Genomic DNA, 17008 nt, shown 5'->3' with positions numbered 1-17008 from the left:
GCTGAGATGAGTCTACCATGGTCACAAAACTACCACTGAGAATGTAGGTCCCAGAGCAGACAGTCCCAAGAGTGCAGAGTTATGGATCATTCACTGAATTCCTCTGCCCAGGACAAGTGCCCACGAACAATGCAAATTATTCTCAGGTTTGTATAGGAATTAAGACTCACAGTGAAGGGCTTCTGTGTGAGTGAGGCAGAACCCCAACAGAAAGATGTTAGTTCTTTAAGAACCAACAGATAAGGACTAAATCTAATTAGAGTATCAACATCTCTATGTAGCAAACTTATACCACTGATGAATTCAACAGCATTAGAAGGGGAAAAAACCAAAACAATACAAAACCTTCCAACCCCTCACAAGCATTCCTCAGGGTTAGGGCCAACACAGGATGAGGACCCCCCATGTTGGCTGCCTTCTCCTCAGGCCACCTGCTAACTCGCTGGAGAAAGAGAAGCCAGAGGACTGAGGAGGGATGCAGGCTTCTTCTCCAGCCTTTTAGTCTCCTCACCCTAAAGTCATTTTCCTCAGATCCTCAGTCCCTCCAGCAGTGGAAACACGGGTGTAGAGAGTCACCACATTCCTACTTAAACACTGCTGAACAAGTGTAAATGTTGTGCTGTGGCTGGACCCTCAATACCAAAGAGTAAATGGGTAGGGAAGTTTAACTCTTTAAAACCAAAAAATTGAAAAGTGCTTTTAAAAAATATAGTTATGTGGAAAACACACACATTAGTTTATAGTCTAACCCCCCAAAATACTAACGAAATATGGTACCATACTTAAAAGACATTCCACTGAAGTTTCCAGAAAAGGAAGTCATATCTGATACTAACTCTGGAGAAAGACAAGTCATTGATCCAAAAGTACACATATGGTTAAAGGGGACGATGAAGGCACTGAAGAAGGGAAATAGAAGAGAGAAAAAAAAAAATTAAGGTCCAAATGACATTGACACTTCTAGGACTTGATAAAATTAGGTGGTTTTAAGGTAGAAAGATTCCTTCCAATGTCACAGGAAAGTGAAAGGTGCAACATTTTCTTATAAAACCCGAATAAGTTAAAATTCTTACCTGCCTGCTTCTCTAAAGGTATTTTATTCAAGCCAAGGAAATACAGGATTGAAAGGAACACATCTTTCTCAAATTCTCCATTTTTTCACCAAACAAAAAAAGGATGGTGTAAGTTTGCTACACAGAGATGCTGATACTCTTACCAGATTTAGTTCTGCGCAGGAGTCTAAGCCACAGAGGCCCTTCACCACCAATGTTCATTCAACATATAAGCCCGAGAATGAGCTGCACGGTGAGGACTTAGCCCAGGCAGAAGCGCACTGACCTGGGGTTCAGTGAACACACCCGAGAGCCCAAGGACTTGGGGACCAACCTGCCAATGTTGCATGAACTCCACGTCAGAGGTCTGTTGCCACAGGCCCCAAGTGACAGCAAATCACGGCAGCTGCATGCACTGAGCACTGAACATGAGCCAGACCTCTGTCAGTGAGTCACTTTACAGCACATCCTCTCATTTAAACCTCACCACCACCCACGACGTGGCAGGTGTTAACATATGCATTTTTGCAGGATTATTTATGCCAGCCTCAAACTGAAAAGAGTTCCAATGCCCTAATATGGGGCTAGTTGAGCACACTATGACACACAAAACAATGAAATCCAGTTGATCCCTGAGCAACTCAGGTTTGAATTGCACGGGTCCAGTGACATGTAGACTTTTTTTCAACAGTAAATACAACAATTCTACATGATCCCTGGTTGGTTGAATCGGCAGATATGGAGGAACCACGGACATAGAGGGCTGACTATAAATTATATGCGGATTTCCAACTGCGTGGAGGACTGGTGCCCCTAGCTCCCACATTGTTCAAGGGTCAATTTCTTAAATGGGCTATTCAAAGTGAGCTGGGGGCGGGGGGGGGGGGGGGGAGCTTTGGAGCCGCGGAAGAGAGCACAACAACAGGGATGCAGAGGGCAAAGCGGGGAGATTTCCGCACAGAGGATCGGTGCCGACCGGCACTCATCAGCCCGAGAGGCTTGTCTGCTCACACGCTGGGGCGGGCGGGGCTGGGAGCTGAGGCTCGGGCTTCCATCGGAGCGCAGGGAGAAGACTGGGGTTGGCAGCGTGAACACACCCTGAAGGGGCTAGTGCGCCACGGCTAGCCAGGGGGGAGTCCGGGAAAAAGTCTGGACCTGCCGAAGAGGCAAAAGACTTTTTCCTCCCTCTTTGTTTCCTGGTGCTCGAGGAGAGGGGATTAAGAGCACTGCTTAAAGGAGCTCCAGGCACACGGGCGCGAGCCGCGGCTAACAGAGCGGACCCCCAGAGACGGGCATGAAATGCTAAGGCTGCATATGCCGCCGCCAAGAAGCCTGTGTGCGAGCACAGGTCACTCTCCACACCTCCTTTCCGGGGAGCCTGTGCAGCCCGCCACTGCCAGGGTCCCGGGATCCAGGGACAACTTCCCCGGGAGAACACACGGCGCGCCTCAGGCTGGTGCAACATCACGCCGGCCTCTGCCGACGCAGGCTCGCCCCGCACTCCGTGCCCCTCCCTCCCCCCGACCAGAGTGAGCCAGAGCCCCCGAATCAGCGGCTCCTTTAACCCGGTCCTGTCTGAGCGAAGAAGAGACGCCCTCCAGCGACCTACACGCAGAGGCGGGGCCAAATCCAAAGCTGAGCCCCTGTGAGCTGTGAGAACAAAGAAGACAAAGGAAAATCTCTCCCAGCAGCCTCAGGAACAGCGGATAAAATCTCCACAATCAACTTGATGTACCCTGCATCTGTGGAATACCTGAATAGACAACGAATCATCCCAAATTGAGGAGGTGGACTTTGAGACCAAGATTTTAATTTTTTCCCGTTTTCCTCTTTTTGTTAGTGTGTATGTGTATGCTTCTGGGTGAGATTTTGTCTGTATAGATTTGCTTTCACCATTTATCCTAGGGTTCTATCCGTCCTTTTATTTTTTTTTTTCTTTTTACTTTAAAAAAAATTTTTTTTCTTAATATTTTAATAACCTTATTTTACCTTAATTTATTTTATTTTATCCTCTTTCTTTCTTTCTACTTTTTGTCCCTTTTATTCTGAGCCGTGTGGATGAAAGGCTCTTGGTGGTCCAGCCAGGAGTCAATGCCGTGCCTCTGAGGTGGGAGAGCCAAGTTCAGGACACTGGTCCACAAGAGACCTCCCAGCTCCACGTAATATCAAACGGCGAATATTTCCCAGAGATCTCCATCTCAACACCAACACCCAGCTTCACTCAACGACCAGCAAGCTACAGTGCTGAACATCCTATGCCAAACAACTAGCAAGACAGGAACACAACCCCATCCATTAGCAGAGAGGCTGCCTAAAATCATAAGTCCACAGGCACCCCAAAACACAACACCAGACGTGGACCTACCCACCAAAAATACAAGATCCAGCCTCAACCACCAGAACACAGGCACTAGTCCCCTCCACCAGGAAGCCTACACAACCCACTGTCAAACTTTAGCCACTGGAGACAGACACCAAAAACAGCAGGAACTACGAACCTGCGGCCTGCAAAAAGGAGACCCCAAACACAGTAAGATAAGCAAAATGAGAAGACAGAAAAACACACAACAGATGAAGGAGCAAGGAGAAAACCCACCAGACCTAACAAATGAAGAGGAAATAGGCAGTCTACCTGAAAAAGAATTCAGAATAATGATAGTAAAGATGATCCAAAATCTTGGAAACAGAATAGACAAAATGCAAGAAACATTTAACAAGCACCTAGAAGAACTAAAGATGAAACAAGCAACGATGAACAACACAATAAATGAAATTAAAAATACTCTAGAAGAGACCAATAGCAGAATAACTGAGGCAGAAGAACGGATAAGTGACCTGGAAGATAAAGTAGTGGAAATAACTACTGCAGAGCAGAATAAAGAAAAAAGAATGAAAACAACTGAGGACAGCCTCAGAGACCTCTGGGACAACATTAAATGCACCAACATTCGAATTATAGGAGTTCCAGAAGAAGAAGAGAAAAAGAAAGGGACTGAGAAAATATTTGAAGAGATTATAGTTGAAAACTTCCATAATATGGGAAAGGAAATAGTTAATCAAGTTCAGGAAGCACAGAGAGTCCCATACAGGATAAATCCAAGGAGAAACACGGCAAGACACATATTAATCAAACTGTCAAATATTAAATACAAAGAAAACATATCAAAAGCAGCAAGGGAAAAACAACAAACAACACACAAGGGAATCCCCATAAGGTTAACAGCTGATCTTTCAGCAGAAACTCTGCAAGCCAGAAGGGACTGACAGGACATATTTAAAGTGATGAAGGAGAAGAACCTACAAACAAGATTACTCTACCCAGCAAGGATCTCATTCAGATTCCATGAAGAAATTAAAACCTTTACAGACAAGCAAAAGCTGAGAGAGTTCAGCACCGCCAAACCAGCTTTACAACAAATGCTAAAGGATCTTCTCTAGGCAAGAAACACAAGAGGAGGAAAAGACCTACAATAACAAACCCAAAACAATTAAGAAAATGGGAATAGGAACATACATATCGATAATTACCTTAAATGTAAATGGATTAAATGCTCCCACCAAAAGACACAGACTGGCTGAATGGATACAAAAACAAGACCCATATATATGCTGTCTACAAGAGACCCACTTCAGACCTAGAGACACATACAGACTGAAAGTGAGGGGATGGAAGAAGATATTCCATGCAAATGGAAACCAAAAGAAGGCTGGAGTAGCAATTCTCATATCAGACAAAACAGACTTTAAAATAAAGACTATTAGAAGAGACAAAGAAGGACACTACATAATGATCAAGGGATCGATCCAAGAAGAAGATATAACAATTGTAAATATTTATGCACCCAACATAGGAGCACCTCAATACATAAGGCAAATACTAACAGCCATAAAAGGGGAAATCGACAGTAACACATTCATAGTAGGGGACTTATAATAGCCCACTTTCACCAATGGACAGATAATCCAAAATGAAAATAAAGAAACACAAGCTTTAAATGATACATTAAACAAGATGGACTTAATTGGTATTTATAGGACATTCCATCCAAAAACAACAGAATACACATTTTTCTCAAGTGCTCATGGAATATTCTCCGGGAAAAATCATATCTTGGGTCACAAATCAAGCCTTGGTAAATTTAAGAAAATTGAAATTGTATCAAGTATCTTTTCCTACCACAACACTATTAGACTAGATATCAATTACAGGAAAAGATCTGTAAAAAATACAAACACATGGAGGCTAAACAATACACTACTTAATAACGGAGTAATCACTGAAGAAATCAGAGAGGAAATAAAAAAATACCTAGAAACAAATGACAATGGAGACACGACGACCCAAAACCTACGGGATGCAGCAAAAGCGGTTCTAAGAGAGAAGTCTATAGCAATACAATCCTACCTTAAGAAACAGGAAACATCTCGAATAAACAACCTAACCTTGCACCTAAAGCAATTAGAGAAAGAAGAACAAAAAAACCCAAAGTTAGCAGAAGGAAAGAAATCATAAAGATCAGTGCAGAAATAAATGAAAAAGAAATGAAGGAAACGATAGCAAAGATCAATAAAACTAAAAGCTGGTTCTCTGAGAAGGTAAAGAAAATTGATAAACCATTAGCCAGACTCATCCAAAAAAAAGGGAGAAGACTCAAATCAATAGAATTAGAAATAAAAAAGGAGAAGTAACAACTGACACTGCAGAAATACAAAAGATCATGAGAGATTACTACAAGCAACTCTATGCCAATAAAATGTACAACCTGGAAGAAATGGACAAATTCTTAGAAATGCACAACCTGCCAGGACTGAAACAGGAAGAAATAGAAAATATGAACAGACCAATCACAAGCACTGAAATTGAAACTGTGATTAAAAATCTTCCAACAAACAAAAGCCCAGGACCAGATGGCTTCACAGGCGAATTCTTTCAAACATTTAGAGAAGAGCTAACACCTATCCTTCTCAAAGTCTTCCAAAATAGAGCAGAGGGAGGAACAGTCCCCAACTCACTCTATGAGGCCACCATCACCCTGATACCAAAACCAGACAAAGTTGTCACAAAGAAAGAAAACTACAGGCCAGCATCACTGATGAACACAGATGCAAAACTCCTCAAGAAAATACTAGCAAACAGAATCCAACAGCACATTAAAAGGATCATACACCATGATCAAGTGGGGTTCATTCCAGGAATGCAAGGATTCTTCAATATACGCAAATCAATCAATGTGATACACCATATTAACAAAGTGAAGGAGAAAAACCATATGGTCATCTCAATAGATGCAGAGAAATCTTTTGACAAAATTTAACACCCATTTATGATAAAAAACCCTGCAAAAAGTAGGCACAGAGGGAACTTTCCTCAACATAATAAAGGCCATATATGACAAACCCACAGCCAACATTGTCCTCAATGGTGAAAAACTGAAAGCATTTCTACTAAGATCAGGAAGAAGATAAGGTTGCCCACTCTCACCACTCTTATTCAACATAGCTTTGGAAGTTTTAGCCACAGCAATCAGAGAAGAAAAGGAAGTAAAAGGAATCCAAATCAGAAAAGAAGTAAAGCTGTCACTGTTTGCAGATGACATGATACTACACACAGAGAATCCTAAAGATGCTACCAGAAAACTACTAGAGCTAATCAATGAATTTGGTAAAGTAGCAGGATACAAATTAGTGCACAGAATCTCTGGCATTCCTATACACTAATGATGAAAAATCTGAACGTGAAATCAAGAAAACACTTCCATTTACCACTGCAACAAAAAGAATAAATATCTAGGAATAAACCTACTTAAGAGACAAAGGACCTGTATGCAGAAAAATTATAAGACACTGATGAAAGAAATTAAAGATAATACAAACAGATGGAGAGATATACCATGTTCTTGGATTGGAAGAATCAGCATTGTGAAAATGACTCTACTACCCAAAGCAATCTACAGTTTCAATGCAATCCCTATCAAAGTACCACTGGCATTTTTCACAGAACTAGAACAAAAAATTTCACAATTTGTATGGAAACACAAAAGACCCCGAATAGCCAAAGCAATCTTGAAAACGAAAAAAGGAGATGGAGGAATCAGGCTCCCTGACTTCTGACTATACTACAAAGTTATAGTAATCAAGACAGTATGGTACTGGCAGAAAAACAGAAATACAGATCAATGGAACAGGATAGAAAGCCCAGAGATAAACCCACGCACATATGGTCACCTTATCTTTGATAAAGGAGGCAGGAATGTACAGTGGAGAAAGGACAGCCTCTTCAAGAAGTGGTGCTGGGATAACTGGACAGGTACACGTAAAAGTATGAGATTAGATCACTCCCTAACACCATAAACAAAAATAAGCTCAAAATGGATTAAAGACCTAAATGTAAGGCCAGAAACTATCAAACTCTTAGAAGAAAACATAGGCAGAACACTCTATGACATAAATCATAGCAACATCCTTTTTGACCTACCTCCTAGAGAAATGGAAATAAAAATAAACAAATGGGACCTAATGAAACTTCAAAGCTTTTGCACGGCAAAGGAAACCATAAACAAGACCAAAAGACAACCCTCAGAATGGGAGAAAATATTTGCAAATGAAGCAACTGACAAAGGATTAATCTCCAAAATTTACAAGTAGCTCTTGCAGCTCAATAACAAAAAAACAAACAACCCAATCCAAAAATGGGCAGAAGACCTAAATAGACATTTCTCCAAAGAAGATATACAGACTGCCAACAAACACATGAAAGAATGCTCAACATCATTAATCATTAGAGAGATGCAAATCAAAACTACAATGAGGGCTTCCCTGGTGGCGCAGTGGTTGGGAGTCCGCCTGCCGATGCAGGGGACACGGGTTCGTGCCCCGGTCCGGGAAGATCCCACATGTCGCGGAGCAGCTTGGCCCGGGAGCCATGGCCGCTGAGCCTGCGCATCTGGAGCCTGTGCTCCGCAACGGGAGAGGCCACAACAGTGAGAGGCCCACGTACCGCAAAATAAAAAAAAAAAAAAAAAAAAACTACAATGAGATATCACCTCACACCAGTCAGAATGGCCATCAACAAAAAATCTAGAAACAATAAATGCTGGAGAGGGTGTGGAGAAAAGGAAACACTGTTGCACTGCTGGTGGGAATGTGAATTGGTACAGCCACTATGGAGAACAGTATGGAGGTTCCTTAAAAAACTACAAATAGAACTACCATATGACCCAGCAATCCCACTACTGGGCATATAACCTGAGAAAACCATAATTCAAAAAGAGTCATGTACCAAAATGTTCATTGCAGCTCTATTTATGATAGTCCGGAGATGGAGACAACCTAAGTGCCCATCATCGGATGAATGGATAAGAAGATGTGGCACATATATACAATGGAATATTACTCAGCCATAAAAAGAAACGAAATTGAGCTATTTATAATGAGGTGGATAGACCTAGAGTCTGTCACACAGAGTGAAGTAAGTCAGAAAGAGAAAGACAAATACCATATGCTAACACATATATATGGAATTTAAGAAAGAAAAATGTCATGAAGAACCTAGGGGTAAGACAGGAATAAAGACACAGACCTACTGGAGAACGGACTTGAGGACGTGGGGAGGGGGAAGGGTGAGCTGTGACAAAGCGAGAGAGAGGCATGGACATATATACAGTACCAAACGTAAGGTAGATAGCTAGTGGGAAGCAGCCGCATAGCACAGGGAGATCAGCTTGGTGCTTTGTGACCGCCTGGAGGGGTGGGATAGGGAGGGTGGGAGGGAGGGAGATGCAAGAGGGAAGAGATATGGGAACATATGTATATGTATAACTGATTCACTTTGTTATAAAGCAGAAACTAACACACCATTGTCAAGCATTTATACTCCAATAAAGATGTAAAAAAACAAAGAGAGCTAAATGTGGTTCATGCATCTATATGGAATGTAAATTACAATAACAGTAAATATTTTAAATACAATAGTACTTGCTCACCACTGAAAACCATAAAACAGTCTCACATGGATACAATCTCAGAACCAAAAGCAGAGACAGAGACATGAGAATTCAATCTGCCACAGTTTGTTGACTGGTGATTGTAAAGCTGCTGAACAAGCACAAAATTGTAAAAAGTCAGAACAAAGGTAATACATTGCGATGTGATCAGAGAACCTTGTATTCACGCCAACATCACATGCACACTCTGACCATTAAAATTAATTTCTTAATTTGTGTTATTAAAATACCTGTCTGCTCTGTGGCTTCTTGAAGGTTGGCTTTACAATAAAGCCAGCAGGATCCCTGGGGAGAGTAATGAGCAACCAGGTTCTACATCAGTGCTGCTTGGGACACATTTCCTTTAATCCTTTTTGTTTATTCTATTCCCTGCATTTATGAACTCTCTAAATCCCTTCTACTTAAACCATAGCACTAAACCATGAGGATTAAAGATGTGGTGAATTTTCTTAAGAATGTACTTAACTTTATGTCTGATCAATGTGTTTACAGTTTCATACATTAGTAATTTGCTGAATGAACCTGTACAAAATAATGCGTCTGAAAACTCATCTCTTAAAATGTGTTTTATCAGAAATTGTGATGGGAGGTTTCCATTACCTCCAGGGTAAGAAAAGGTTTTCCAGCCCCACTGTAGTAGACTTTGCCTGTATTAATGGGCTTCTGAAGCCAGGTGACAGAAGCCATGGTTTGCCTAGGGTTTAAATTATGTTTTAAACATTATTAGAAAGAGGAGTTTAATGAAAAGTGTTTCAATTAACTGTTGATTAGCTGACAAAATGAGACATTTTACAGGACATCCAGGCAATCAATGCAACTTCAAAAGCTGGTGGTCATTGGAAGCAAGACATGCACTGATGCATCACTTGGCCTCCAAACAGGATGATGTCTATCTAGGAAATAGATGGCACCAACCTGGGCATCAGCCATTCCAGGAACCTGTTCCATGGGCCACTTCTCTATGTCATTAGCTGCCAATCATTCCTTCCACTATCCTTCAAAATACTCACCAGGATTTTTAGTATTTTTTATGTCACCATTACCACCACCATGATCACGATACCACCTAAACTGGACAGAATTCAGACAGGTCACCTTATGACACAACCGGCTTCTATGATAGGCAAAATCACAGAAAAGGCAGCCTTTATGCTTCTTTTTTAAAGTATCAATTTTAATTAAATCAATCTTAAGACTTTCTCCTTTGACCTGTCATAAATTTAGCTCAGGAATCGAGACACAACAACCTGAGGATGAGTTATCTTTAGATTAATCAGCTCTATATTTTAGAGTTCCCCAGAATTTAATATAATCCAAGATTAATCATTTCTGTATAGTACTGTCAGTGGACAATATTAATTACCTTACATTTACAATCTGGTTTGATGCCCTTCCAAAGTTTTCACATTTGCTCTTTAACCCTCACAATCCCCACATAAAGTGAAATTTCCTCAGTCAGCCATATTCAAGAACACATTTTACAAAATTAACATCTCCAGTAAGAGCTCTGATGAAAGAGGAATAAAATTAAACAGGTATCATCAGCAAAAAGTCCGTCCTAAAATGCGGAACTCCATTCAACTCAGCTGGTGTTTACCAAGTGCCCACTATGCCCTAGGCAATGAGCTCTCGAGCCAGGCTTCTTTAGGGGAAAAATAATTGACAAAATCAAAAATTTAACAACCTTAAGTATGTCTCTAAACACTAAAACAAAACAAAACAAGAAAACTAGTCCATGAAATCCAGAAGTTCAGGCACCATTAATTTGAAAGATTTTCTTGCACCTTCACTTTCCCTTGCCTAAGTGACTGTCTGGTTTCAGATGAATATCCCCAGAAGCAGCATTCACTTTTTTCTGCCACTAGGGACTAGGCCGTGAATTATTGCAGAGGGCTATTTAATGTACAACAGAAATTTATTAAACAGCAATGAAGCAGTAATTACCAAATGGTTCCCCAGTGGCTCAAAGAGTCAGTAATTAATTACCACTTACTGCACTAAGACTGTGAGTTATTAAATAGCACTAAAGCAACAGTTCGTTAGTACCTTAGTGTCCTAAAAGAGTCGTTTTCATACAACTCAACCTGAGAAGGCTTAGACACTGGGGGAATCCAGCTGTTTGCTAGAAAACAACATGAACTGTCACAGAATAGTCAACTCTAGCCTGGAACCCTGGCATTCAGCGAGACGGATGAGCAAGCACTTTATTCAACATCCCCAGTGAAAGTCCCCCGCATTCTGGTTTGCCCTGCAGCCTGAGTACTGGGTGTGAAAAGACAGCAGCCTCGTTGGGTCTTCTACGAATCCACACCCAAAGTTGTCGTGCATCTCCTTCCATAGGTTTATATTTTGCCACTCTGACGTGAACAAAGGACATTTAAAAATAAGCTACGATCTAATTACAAATAAAATTTGCCATATCTGCTCCACCAACCTTCTCCAAGATGTCTTTTTTGTGCATCTTTTCTGTGTTGCTCCCCTCCTCTTGTTTCCCACCTCTCATTCCCATGTTATTCTAGACTAGCCTCTTCAATAGCTATCCCTGCCCTCCAGTTAGCGACCCCAGTCTTTTAAATCAAAATTCAACATGAAAAGTCTGTCTCCTCTGGAAGGCTTTACCTAATGAGGAGAGAAGACATTGAAAAACTTCTCCCAAACTACTTTAAAACTCACCCCTTCAAATTCCAAATAAGGTTCCAAACAAACAGTTGGTATTGTTTTTTTCCCTTAAGCTAAAGGTACGTACACCTTGGTATTGCAATAATCTCAACAGCCAAAGTCTGCGTTTTGTGGACCTGTGTAAGGCCCAGACAAAGGGAGCACATAATGAACTTCAAATGTTAAATCACTCCAGGCAGTAAAAGAACACACACCAAAAAAGCTTTTTAAGAAGATACATGATATCCCTCCCTATCATTACATGAACTCAAGAAAGTGTAAAAGAAAGATAAGCAATTAACCAATGAACTGGTAAAAAGTTTCAGGTGACACCAGGGGATGGACAAATGAGATCAAGGAGATAAAGTTCAAAGAGGTGGAACAACAGGTCATGAATCATATGGATCTGGGAAAACTCTCACAGATTGAAAGGAAAGGAGAAAGCATTCTAGAAGAAACCAGAGATGGTCATGAAAGCAGTGCTTCCTCGGTAGAAATGCCAGAATACTCACCTGAAGATTACACCTCCAAATAAGAACTCCAGAGTTATTTTTTAAAATCCCTATCAAATTGCAAAATAGTATTTGCTACTTTTACTGTCAAAAAGCCCTCTTTGGCAAAGTTTTAGGAGGAATGTGAAAATATGGAGCATGACAGACTCTTCAAAATAAAAACTGAAAAAGGGCACTGTTTTAATTACATAACTTCCAATGTGGTGACTACTTAATATGAAAGCCAAAAAAAGATACAACTGCATACCAGAATAATGTGAGGGAAAACGTACACTGGATATTCATTTTTGGTTTTTAACCACTGAAGCTACAAAATTAATCATTAAATCTCTTCTTATGTAGTTATCCCAAATATATTTGCCAAGAAAAAAAAGTAGCTAAAAAGTTTGGAAAATGTAATCATTTAAAATACATTAAAGGGACTTCCCTGGTGATCCACTGGTTAAGAAGCTGCCTTCCAATGCAGGGGACACAGGCTCAATCCCTGGTTGGGGAACTAAGATCCCACATGCTGTGGGGCAACTAAGCCCACGTGCCTCAACTACTGAGCCTGTGTGCTCTAGAGCTGTGCGCCACAACTAGAGAGCCCACATGCCACAATTACTGAGCCCACGTGCCACAACTAAAGAGAAACCCACATGCCACAATGAAGAGCCTGCATGCCTCAACAAAAGATCCCACATGCTACAACGAAGATCCTGCGTACTGCAACTAAGACCCAACGCAGCCACATAAATAAATACATACATACATAAATACATAAATATTTAAAAAAATAAAATACATTAAAGTACAACATTAAAGAAAGTCAGCAAGGGCTTTCCTTCATTATGGGATAATAAAAAATGGTTCAACTTTTCTGATGGTAGTTGGTCAACCTGCATGAAAAATCCAAAATACTCTGACTCAGCAGTTTTAATCCATTTACCCTGTGAGATCATTAGAGAAGTATAGTACAAGGACGTTTAATGGAGTATTATTCATAACAGGGAAAATATTCCATCTATAAGAGTTGGATTAAATAAACCACAGCATTCATAAAATGGAATATTCTTCAGATGTTAGAAAGGAGGTGTCTAAATTTATTGACATGGAAAGACTACCACAATTTATTGTGAAGCAAAGAATAAAACAATGCCTTATAATATGATTTCATGTATCTAAGGTTGTGTGTATATATGTATGATAATCATCAAAAATATGGGCAATAATTATCTTTAGAAGATTAGTACTTGGCATGGCTTGCCCTCTGCCTGTACTTTTCTGTATTGTTTGAACTTTCTACATTAAGCATTTTTTTGAAACAACAGAAAAGAAACCAGAAAAATTACGCTTCTTCCATTTGGGGGGAGAAAAAGTCACTAATACACCTTTTTTTTAAAAAAAAGGAATTTTTTCTAGAGACAGTAAGAGTCACCCTTTATTCATAGGGTGAAAATTCACTGCCATACATCAGAAGCTGCTGAGTAGAAACAGCCTGCCTGGCTAACAGCTCCCAGCACTCCCGGAGTCATCTAGCCAGACTGGCCTGGACAGAGCTGTGCAGAGCTGCCTCCAGTTCGCCCCACCTGAGCCCACTGGACCAGCCTCCTGGGCAGCACATGAGCACTTTCCTGCTCCGTGACTCCACAAGGGGCAGGTGGAACCGCAGGTCCTAGTTCAGGGAATGCCAGGCGGGCCCTCTGTACTCGGCATGTGCTCTGTCCGGGTAGGGAATGGTGCTAAAATGAAACTTTACCCAGAGGTGATGAAAGAAGAGAGAGGAGAGAAGGCAGCCCCCGGCCACCGGAAAAGGCTTGGTCTAAGCACACCCACCAAATACAGTTGACCCTTGAACAACACGGGTTTGAACGGCACACGTCTACTTATACACAGGCTTTTTTTCAATAAGTGTACTGGTAACTTTTTTGGAGATTTGTGACAATTTTAAAAACTTACAGACGAATGGCATAGCCTAGAAATATCAAAAAAAATTAAGAAAAAGTCGGGTAGGTCACGGATGTATAGAAGTAGATACTAGTCTATATTTACATGGGCATTAAGGTAATATTTAATATAAAAATAATAATGTATTCATTTTCTTATGGTTTTAGAACTTTGCTTTCAAAGAATTACATTACCGAAGAATATGCCTCTCTCTCTTGTAATTGGAGAAACTGGGTATCAGCCTATCATCACAGATAAGTGGGTTTTTTAAAAAGTAACAATGTTTCTAATACTGTACTATTAGCGACTGTATGCCATAAAAACTGTATAACGGTTCACTCATTAGTGTATAGGCTAGGCTGCTGTGAAGCAATCACATTGATTATTACACTAGGCCACCATAAAGCAATTACATTGCTTCTTCATTATCAATGCATGAATCGTTACACCTGTAAATAAATATGAATTTCTCTTTCACACTCTTTTCATTTCTGATGTCTAGTGTTAACAATATATATAACATCTACAGTGTTTTGTATCATATAAGACAATACTGATGTAGGTACTGACAGACGATTCATCTTGTAAACAGATGATGTGAACTTACGGTATTGATAAACACAGTACGGTACTGTAAATGTATTTTCCTTATGATTTTCTTAACATTTTTTTTCCTCCAGCTTAGAGTAAGAATATAGAATATAATACATGCAACATACAAGATATGTATTAATAGACTGCTTATGTTATCAGTAAGGCTTCTGGTCAACAGTAGGTTATCAGTAGTTAAGTTTGGGTAAGTCAAGTTATACACAGATTTTCAACTGCAAGCAGGGGTTGGCACCCCTCACCCCTGCATTGTTCAAGGGTAAACTGTGCTGGCAAGATTCCACTCAAGGAGCAAAGGATCTAAACAATTACCAGTTAATAGGTCCCTAATGGAGGCCGACTACGGGTCTAGAACTGTGGTACACACTACAGGTGGGTGGGGAGAAGCCCCCCTTTCAAATATTCCAAAAATTCAGGGCATCAGCAAATAAGAAAGATATTAAGCAAAAAGGCTACATAGTCCAGGGAAAAGTACGCCATCAGTAGTCTCTCCGATGCAGACCAACCTCAAAGTCCAATCTCTCCAACAATTAAAGCAGCAAAGAAGAGTTTCTCTAACAGTTACTGTTCTTCCCTCCCCTTCCCCTCCCCACCCCCTTCCCTCTCATTCTTTCCTCTCCCTCTCCCTCTCTCTCCTGTGCACTCTTGAATAATTCTTCATCTGTTTTAAACATGTGATTTTTTGCCATACGCAGGGATTATACCAATATGCTGACATCTATCACGTGGCAAAAAGAAGATATGGTTAGACCCTAAAGAAAGAAAGGAGCGTTGCCTGGGCACTAATAGGATGTATAAGTGTTTCTTCCCAAGAAGCAAGAAGCAGAGTTCAGTGGTACAGCTCCAGATTCAGTTTTCATTGCTTAGTTATTGCAAAAAAAAAAAAAGTTTATGAATTGCTACAAGCCATCAAACAAACGGATAGGGGTATAAATTCTTCCAAGGCACTAGTTTTTAAAATCAAACAAGACATAATGTCAGTGTTTATCAAGCAAGGGAAGACAGTCCCTGCCTTGCCAGCAGAAAGCTGACAGCAGATTGGGCCAGGGAACAGGCAGCTCTAAACTGTGTGGCCTGGCTCCAAGGACAGTGCAGAGCAGGGCGAGGTCAACGCAGGCCGAGGTATAGAACAAAGACTTTCGAAGTGGAACTCAGCCTGGGCCTTGACCTCTGTTCCTTGTCCGTCCCTACACCCTGCTGGGATAAGAATCACCATCTGACCCTGGCCCAGGAGGCTTCTGAGCTCTTTTCTCAATAACTGACACACCAGAGCCTGGGGAGTAGTGCTGAGCCCCAAGCCTCAGGAAGGCACACCGGAGACTGGGGACAAGAGCATCTCAGGGCAAACGGCCACATGTGAAGGTCCTAAGTAGGGCAGGAGCTTGGCGGCTGAGTACCAGGAAAGAGGTCTCAGGACTCAAGCAGGATGAGCTGGGGCTGGCGAAGCAGACAGGACCAAATCACACCAGTCCTCATGCATCACGCCAAGGAATTTGGATTTTATCCTACGTGCAACAGGAAAGGATTGGAAGATTTTAAGCAGTGAATGAATGTACTCTAATCTACATTTTTAACAAGCCCGACAGCTGCTGTGTGTATAATGGATCATGTGGGAGCTCAAACTTTAAGTCTTACTGAAAATCTATAGCTAAAACTCAGAATGTACTGAGGTCACAAAGAGGAGTCTTTTTCTAATTCCATTTTCCCCACATGTCGTACAGACAAGCCCTTAGACTACACACACACACACACAAAATAGGTGCTTCACTCTTTAAAAACCCACAGTACATTGTATGCTAGTCCTTTTTAGGGATTGTATTTCTCTCTGAAAGAACAAAACAACAATTTTTATGTTTGGGTGTTTTCCCTAAGAGGAAAGGCAAAACAGAAGAGAACAGTAGGAAGAAAACATTCTTTGATAGTAAAGGGCTCCCCTTTCACTAGACATTTTGTTACAAACTAATGCAAAGTTGGCTGTTCATTGACAATAGAGCATTTTCAACTATCTACTTACTATTCAAACCTTGATACTCTGAAAACACTTCCTCTCAAAGAGATTTTTTTAAACAGTTGAATATAGTTATAGAAAAATAAAAATCACTCCAAGTCTTTTGCATAGGTGGCTCTATAGAAATTAAAAATAGGAAAATAGCCACTGAAGTAAATGGTTAGTAGGAGAGTATGATCTGTGTCTTTTAGGACTGGAATGCCATTGTATGATCCAAAACTCTGTAAGTACCACCACTAT

The 17008-nt window shown here is 40.8% G+C and overlaps 1 protein-coding gene across 5 annotated transcripts in view; it reads right to left on the bottom strand.

The window, feature by feature from the left end:
- The window catches only part of LHFPL2 (LHFPL tetraspan subfamily member 2), a 184040-nt gene that overhangs the window by 134104 nt on the left and 32928 nt on the right, over positions 1–17008 (bottom strand). Inside the window, exon 1 of one of the 5 annotated variants that reach the window (XM_032625471.1) lies at positions 1387–1501. The exons of the other annotated variants lie outside the window; for them this stretch is intronic. The gene's annotated coding sequence lies outside the window, so the exon portion shown is untranslated. Of the gene's footprint in view, positions 1–1386; positions 1502–17008 lie in introns of those variants that run through there. 5 annotated transcript variants of the gene reach the window in all.

This window comes from Phocoena sinus, chromosome 3 (genome assembly GCF_008692025.1).
Source record: "Phocoena sinus isolate mPhoSin1 chromosome 3, mPhoSin1.pri, whole genome shotgun sequence".
Lineage (NCBI taxonomy): Eukaryota > Metazoa > Chordata > Mammalia > Artiodactyla > Phocoenidae > Phocoena > Phocoena sinus.
Note: the sequence above shows the minus strand (reverse complement) of the source record. Positions and strands in the feature narration are given on the sequence as shown.